Genomic DNA, 8,542 nt, shown 5'->3' with positions numbered 1-8,542 from the left:
CACCTAAAATTATCACAGAAAAAAATGTAATTCTGCATCACCTATCTAGGTTTATAACCTAAACATTATACAAAAATTATGTTCTATATATAATCTGACGCATTTGTGTACACAAAGACAGAAAACACAACACTGTTAAAAGGTTGAACCTTCAACCCATCACACGATTTTTAGAAAGATTTGAAGGTCTGTGCAATCAAAGACAGATCACTTCAATGAAGGAAACATTGTGGAAGTGAGTCCAGAGAGATCTGAGCACACATAGGGAAGCACAGTGATGCAAAATACATGTCAGGGTAAAAATCTCTCTCTTGAGGAAGAACTTCGAGCACATACTCATTGAAGCTATTTTTGACTGATTACTGTAGGGTGAACAGTTCAAAAAGAGAGTGTTTAAAACATTTGCAGCTAGGGATTCATGCTTTCAAAAAGTTCAGCAGATGAGCTATTGGCAGTCTATGTCCAATAGTTGTCTATTCAGATAGGATGATGGCTGTTCATTATCAAATCATCTCTTTGCCTAGGGGTGTTGCCACACTTGTTAATGATAGTTTGGCTGAGCAACCTGTATAACACTGGAAGCAATATTACACTGCAGAAACTTTGTGCTGTGTGCCAGCAGTGATAGTAAAAGGCTGGTTGAGCAATGCAAAGGCTGGTTGAGCAATGCAAAACGGGACTTGTATTTTTTAGACAAAAAAGCCCCAGAAGATTTGGTTAATTTATTTATGAGGATTCCTTTCATTGCTGAAGTGTATAGACAGCTACAAATTGGAAATTTTAAAAAGTATATTAGTTCCTAGTATCTGACAGTTTTTGGATGAAGATACCTTGGAAGTTCACTGTTTATGATTCTTTAATCTCTATTCAAATATTATTTTCCTTTCTCAGTATATCAGTCAGCTCCTCTAAAATCAGGAAGCGTGCTGTCTGTAAATGAGATGAGCTTACATCTCAGATGATTCTTTACAGACCCTACCAAGATAAAGGTTGATCCAAACACTAAAAATTCCTACTTCTTACTCTGCTGCTCTGAAGCTTTCTCAGAGCCAAAAGCTGAGGACAGCCAACCCTCCTGGACAAACTTCGGTTCTACCTATGTTCCTGGTTAGAGTGTTTGGAAACAAAACAATGGAAAGCTCTGCAATAGGGAACAGTTTCTTTAAACTACCTGGAACTAAGCACAGGAGTGCACCTACTTCAGTGTACGGTCAATATGGTGTGGCAAACTGAACATAAATTGAATAAGTTTAAACCACCTTCTGCAGTGATACCAATGTAACTGTTTGAATTTGTCCTGAAATGAAACAGAAACACTTGGGAGTGTCAGCAACTTCCACTTGCCAGCTAATAATGAACAGCTACGAGTCCAAGGCATATTCTGAACTCAGCTGATTCTGAGCTGGCTCCAACCCAAGGCAGACCCTGCAACAGACTGAAGATTTGAAATCAGAATTACCAGTGAAACTATCCCCTCATTGATTCTGCTACCATAATTTTCTTTGTATTGCAAGGTACACCAGTACTTTTTACTATTAAAATTACTTGGGCTAAGAGGGTCAATGTACAATCCATGAGACTCCAACACTAGTTAATAAAGAGCTACACTAGGCCAAGCCCTGGAACCTGGGTTCGAGCTTAGACACCACAGCTTTTTTTTATATATATATATATATATATATATATATATATAATTTTTTTTTTTAAATCAAGGTCTTTAAAGGCTTCAGCAATGACCAGATTTAAAGCAAAGAACAGAGAACTCACTGGCGCTTTGTTTTTATAGTCAAAACCTGTCTACACAGCAATGATACAGCTATAAGGAGATACATATCATGATCCAAAATCCAAAAGCAAGGCCTCAGCCCTGCCTTGAAAACATTATCAACTGACAGCTTCCCTATGGCTTTTTATGTAATCATGTCATATAGCAAGCAGAGCTTTTACTATGGAGAAAGTTTCTGGTCTGTCTTCACAGATATCCTCTTCTTTCCTGTGTGAACATGGCCCTAAAAATGCCTGCCACACTTCATGTTGAACTGAGCTGTAGCATGCAGAAAGCCAAGGCTCCTACTTTGGATATCTTTGGCCAATCCGTATGTTCAACCCATTCTCATATTTGGCATGTTTAGAGAATCTAATTTAGAGCAGTAAAGACCATCCCATAAGATGTGGGTGGATCTTAAAATACCATCCAGAATTCTGGCTTAGTCTAAAAGCTGCTCCTCTTTAACATCAGAGGAGTGGATTTGTTAAAAGAAAAAAGAAAAAAAAACAAGAAAAAAAACAAAAACACTATATATAGTCAGTGCTGAATCAGTGTGAACATCCAGGAAAAAACAACCACAAACCAATTTCAGTTGTCAGGGCCAAAACCCATCTTTTCCTTCCAAAAGCTAGTCACATTGGATTAAAGACTAGGGTAGATCTAGCTTAGGGTGGAATTTTATCTGCTAACTCTACAGTTCTCTCACCTTAGAGTTTACAGTAGCCCAAAAATCTCCGTCACCTCCTTTCACTCTCACAGAAGGAATATGACAGTAATGTCCTCTCTGTTCTCTATCCATTCATAGAAGTTCCTTGACACATTACTTATAGCCTTTGATAAATTCTAACATTCACAAACTGATAACTCAGTTCATAAAACCATATCTTTTAGACTATTTTGTTTTCCTTATTTCACAATCTGCAAACCATGTTCTGGCTTTCAATCATATTACTGGCAAATTCTGGTATCTCCAGGTTCTAAATAATATATATTACTACGACTCAAGGCCATGGACATTCTTCTTTTGTCAAAGATCCCTGCTTGCCTCATTTCCCCAGCTCCATTGGCCTTCTGATTTAACTAGGAAGATATGAGAGCAACCTTTCTGAGTCTTGCTCTCCCTACTAATAGCTCTAAACATCCTGGATCAAGGATGCTCTCAGTCACTGGAAATTGCTGTCACTCTTGTTGTATGGATGGGTACATTTGACTAAGACAGTAATATTTCCCCAAATGCTCCCAATTGAAAATGCTTCCTTTAGCATTACTACTTAGAGTGATAAAACTACTGAATCAGGCCTTCAATTTAAATGCACAGGCAAACACCCTCAGATTGCTTTGAAAAGATATTCCACATGCGCAGGGTGGGTGGAAGAGGTAGGTGACAGCRTCTCTTCTGAAATTTAGACAACATAATACAGCATGCCATTTATGCCATGTTACTGACTAGCTGGTATTCCAGAGCAGATTTTATTGTACTGAAATCAAACAGGAGTTTACCACAAATACCTATTTAGCTACTTTACCATTTTAAGATTGGAATGGATAGCGGGTGGACCTCAGCATAATTTCTTTATTACCACTGCACTCCGGACTTATAAAATGAGCCTAACAAATAATGCAGTGTAAGATTACATTTTTCATACTTACAAGGATGTGGTGACAACTATCAACTATCACAGAAATCAATATTGTGGCAAGAAAAAAATAGCTGTTTTTAAACAGGCTCAGAACTACCTTTGGTATAAACCAATGTAGGCCCACTAAAATTATAAAGACAGACATCTAAATTTACCTGCACTGACATCCTTTCACACACTGGCAAGTAATACTCTTTTAAACAGCTTCTTTGTGAGGTGACTACAAGAGAACTTACAAACCTTCACTAAGAGCAGCATTTTCAAAGTACAAATGACAGATGAGTGCTCTCTCTCACCTACTACCTCTCTGCAGGAATTACAGACCTAACTATCACTTATGTCTCTGCCAAGCTCCTCACTACTGCCTCTCTTCCTGTCCTCCAGACAAGTCTTTGGAAAATTGTTTTTGCTTGCTTCTCAAAATGCACTTCTCTTCTAGTGCTGAGAAATCTAATCCAGAAATCCCTATGAAGATAGTTTGCCTTTTTTTTTTTTTTTTTTCTCTCATTCTCATGGAAGTACGTGCCTTCCAGCCACCAGCACCTCTTCTTTATTACTGCCATTCTCCTTTGATATTAAATAGTTTTCGTTGCCAAATATCCCAAATTGATGAGAAACATTTCAGAATTTTATTAGACTTTAGACTGAGAACTAAGGAATATCATGGAAACTCTTTCTTTTCCCCTCAAACCATCACCTTAAAGACACAAAAGCCTCAGTGTTCCTCCCCAATAACTACATCAAAGTGTGAGAAAACCTTTTCCTTATCACTTTAATGCCAATGTAAAAAGCCTCTCACTCCCCAATCTATCTCTCTCCTCAAGCTGTCTTGATGCTTAGGTGATAGCAGCACTCACAGAAAAAGTTGCCTTTTAAAAATAAAGGTGACAGATGAAAGGTGGTAGGAGGAAAGAAGTGCTTCCTGATCATCTCCCAGTAACAGGAACATCCCAGTCTTGATTTTGAGACCTTTTAAAATGCTATGCAATTGGCTGCCCAATATGGTAGCAAAAATAATTAATTTTCCACCTGTAACGCACCAGAAATTTCCTCCTTTCTTTTTTGACACATGCCTCATGAGCTATTGGTTTATGATTTCTCACCTCGATTACCACAATCATTGTACTTAAGAGTGAAACCACCAAAAAGGTGGCTCAGAAGCAGGGGCTGYGCCCGTTCCATATTATGCAATGAAATACGCAATAGGGCACAAGTTTCCACGACTCAATGCTAACTTTATTTTTAATAAATGCCATTGGATATATAACCTTATCAAACTGGGAGATTCAACCCCTGCCACCACCTAAGCACTCCTCCTAACTCTCTACTCTTCTGGCTCTGTCCCCAGAATTGACTTCTATTCATATGGCAGTACACCTGTGTGCACAGGCAGGGAGAAACAAACGGTAAGGCAGCTGCCACATACTTATATAGGAAAGTGGAATAGCTAAAATTGTACTGCCATTAAAGGTGTGGAAGAGGGACAGCTTTCAGTCTGAGCAGAAATAATGCAGGAGTCAGAAGAGTGATTTTCTCCTCATTTTTTTCTCTTAGGTTCAAAGAGTAGCTAATTGCAGTATTTGCAAGAGGTAGTCAAACAGCATGGGGACCAGATTCCTTCCTGACCCACAGAACAGGAATGTCTTTAAAGAAACTCATTGTTACTCAGCGAAATTCACTCTGCAGGGCAGGAACAGTTTAAAAAACAAATGGTTATTTTCCTTCTATTTGGATACAAAGAAAAAGACATATCTGGTACTGCTAACACCTACTCTATCACACCTGAGTGCGCTTGATCATCAGTTAGGTTTGGGGTCTTACTAGTCAGTCTGTTCACTCCCAGGTGTTAGCCAGCCTATGTGTTACACAAGTTCCTACAACCTACTTCAGCTAGGAAGCAAAGGGTTTTTGCTCTATTACGGTARGCTAGTTTGGTGGGCCACATACCAGATTTGGGCAATCTCTGTTGCCCTCACACTGAAGTCATCTTGCAGTATCCTCTTCTGCTCAGAGAGGCACATGCTAAGCATCTACAAAAACAGGAAACACCCTAGAAGGCATCAAAGCCACCCCGTAAAAAGCCATAGACTGAACAGAACCATCCACAGACTACCAACTGGGCTACTCTAAACCAGGCAGTACACTGGGAGGAGGATGAAGGAATAGAAAAGACTAGAAGGCTAACACTACTCATCTAAGTAAATTATCCATGCAATACCAGCTATTCTAGGAAGAACTCTGTTCTCATGTAGAGCCATTGCAGTGTCAGAGCTGCCTGTAAAAGGCTAGAATGCCAGGAGTATACACAGGTTCTTAGGTGGTGAAGATTTCTCAAGAAAATAATTGTTTCACCATGTCCACCCTCCTTTACAAAGCTCTGCTTAAGTAAGTTTCTAATGAAGTCAACACTCCATGATGTCAACAGAGAGATGCTAACAGAGAGAAATAAGCTCAAGAATCACCATGAAATCATTTCTTAAATCACTGTGGAGAACTTGGTCAAGTTGTCCTCTTAGTCTTCAAAACCTACCAGTACCACATGMCTTTTAATACTGTCACCACCATTCTCCCACCTCCCCAAGTAAGCAATCATTTTAGGTTCTTTTTTCCAGGGAATGAAGGGAGGCACACTGCTGAGTAGCTGATCCAAAGAATAGAAAAATATTTATGTCCTTGCTAACAGGCTTTACAACATCCTTGCTTTTAACTAAAATAGGGCATATTTGCAGAAAATATAATATGTGCAACTATAAGTTTTTGGATTACAGACATACAGGAATAACCAGGGATAGTCTGAGCCAGGAATCTAAGCATTTGCACAGTTCCTAGACAGCACACGTAACGACTAGTACAGAACTGCAGAAATGTAGCAGAAAGAAGTAAGGAAGGTATAGGAACTCAGACAAAGCTTGGCTAACTCAGTGAATGAAAGCTTATTACCCGTGCATAAACTGCACTAATGGTTTAATTAAACAATCAGCACCAATTTCCAGTACTTCTCAAAACCTATTCCGAAAACATGAAGGATGAAACCTTGGCTCCACTGGAGTCTGTAGAAGTTCTTATCATTGACTTTAGTAAGGTTTTAATTGCACCCATATCTTTTGGACATGATCGTACTGAATACAAATTTCAAAAGCCAAGCCACTAGAAGTCAAAGCTCTTTTGAACTTTTGAAAAAAAGTATGGTCCTCAGACAGTTATCTCAGAGAGGTGTTAAAAAAAGTTACCAGTTGTAGAACTCCCAGCTTTCTTTGATGAAGAAGGTGCATATGGGCCTGTGCAATATTCAATGATTATTTACAGATCTCTTATAAACATAGAAGGAGTCTTGTTTAAAAGAGATTTGGCAGCATTGGATTCTTCCATTTACTTTCTGCCTCTCTAGATCATCTGGCTGCTCTCACTGTTTGCACCACCTCCCCTTGACAAGGGTGTACTTTTCCCATTGCTGGTAATTCATGTAAAGAATTCTTAAGTCTTATAGTTCGATCTCTTCATCCTCTCTTCAGTAGGCTGAAGTGTCAGCTCCCTTTGGAATAACCTTCCAATAGTTTTGTTATATCATGCTGTTTAAGTATCTACCACATGCCTTTGCCTATAAGTCATTAAAATTTTAGAACATTTCATATTTTGGTTCTTCTTAGACTTAAAGCAGTTCCTTATATGATCTTTCTGGCACAAATCATTTTACCCTCTAAATCTCCCATACTAGACTATTTTGAAGACCTGTTTCTCACATAAAACAATAATTTTATGCAATTAAAGTGTCATATCTGTTTTGTTTCCTTTGCAGAAAAAAAATCCATTCCCTCACTGTATACATTCCTTAATTTCTTCTCCCATCAAACCAGTAATAGCAATTATTGCTGCTAAGAATTTAAACTAGTTTGTTGATATCACGGTTATATCACAGTGTTTCCCATAGCACAGAATCAAATTTTCTGATCAATTATCATCCCAAAGTACACGTTATTGTCATCTTATTTAAAAGTTGCTAATGAACCACATGTTTTATTCTTGTTTATGATCTCATTTAAGTATCATTGCAAATGTCTATGGTTATGTGAAATCCAAGTTTCAGGGTATGAAAAAACTAAACACAGAGGTTTGAATTCTGCCTCCCAGTCAGAAGTAATTATTCCTTTCACACAAGTTTAACAGTTTGTTTATAGCTGTGATCCAGGACAGTTATTAACAGGTTCAATCTACCTTCTGCTCAGGGAACAACTCCACCTAGTAAAGCATATGGAATATCAGGACTGCTAGAAGTTCAGTAGACACAGTCACTAGCTCTGATGGAGGTGCATGAAGCTGACTCCTGATTCAGTTCACAAGAAAGCTGGCTTGTGAAAAAGGGGGAATCTGAAATGAAACTGAATGCCTGAGGAAGAACTCAAGATAAAAGGGTGTCAATATCCCCAAACCAAGAACTTCCACAGTAGAGACTGATTTCAGGGCAATGTTTCTGCTGGAGAACCATGTTCCAGCTGCAAGGTACCCCGGCATGCTGATGAGTTGTTATCTGGCGGAATCCAGTTCCCAGAGCTGACCTAAGGTATCAATTTTCCTTCATTTCTTGCATCTAAGTGTGAAAACTGTATATTGCAAATGATTGGATTCTTCCTTTATTTTTATGTTAGCTTTTATCTGTATTTATTCTAATGGGAATGCCAACCCTTAAAGTTAAGGTTCTGGATGGGTTTCTTAGCATCACGCCACAGAACAGTTCACAAAGGTAACTAAGTAGGGTGTGCTCCTCCACAAATCATTTCCCAAAATGTTTTGAGCAGCTAATAAAGTCTGTTTCAGTGGAAGAGTGTTCCTTCAGCAACCAGCACTGGCCAAGAGCACGCAGCATGCAGCACTGGCATGCAGCAGTGAAGAGACTGCCTGAGCCTCAAAGGTCTCCCAGCAAGTTGTTAACAAGTCACCAAGTGCTAAATAAACTTATCAAAGAGCCTGTCTGTATTTTAATCTATGTTGATGTCAAGTCTAACTTTTCATGAATTTTTCTACCTCCAGTCAGCTTGCACACTATCACTTCTACCTTTCTCATAATACCCAGACTATTAGCACTGATGAATACTTGAAGGAAACAGCTGAAGTTCAGCCTATCCTGAGAATTTCGGAG

The sequence above is a fragment of the Apteryx rowi genome, unplaced genomic scaffold, assembly GCF_003343035.1.
Source record: "Apteryx rowi isolate R43461 unplaced genomic scaffold, aptRow1 scaffold_352, whole genome shotgun sequence".
Lineage (NCBI taxonomy): Eukaryota > Metazoa > Chordata > Aves > Apterygiformes > Apterygidae > Apteryx > Apteryx rowi.
The sequence above is the reverse complement of the archived record's forward strand: the minus strand, read 5'-3'. Positions refer to the sequence as shown.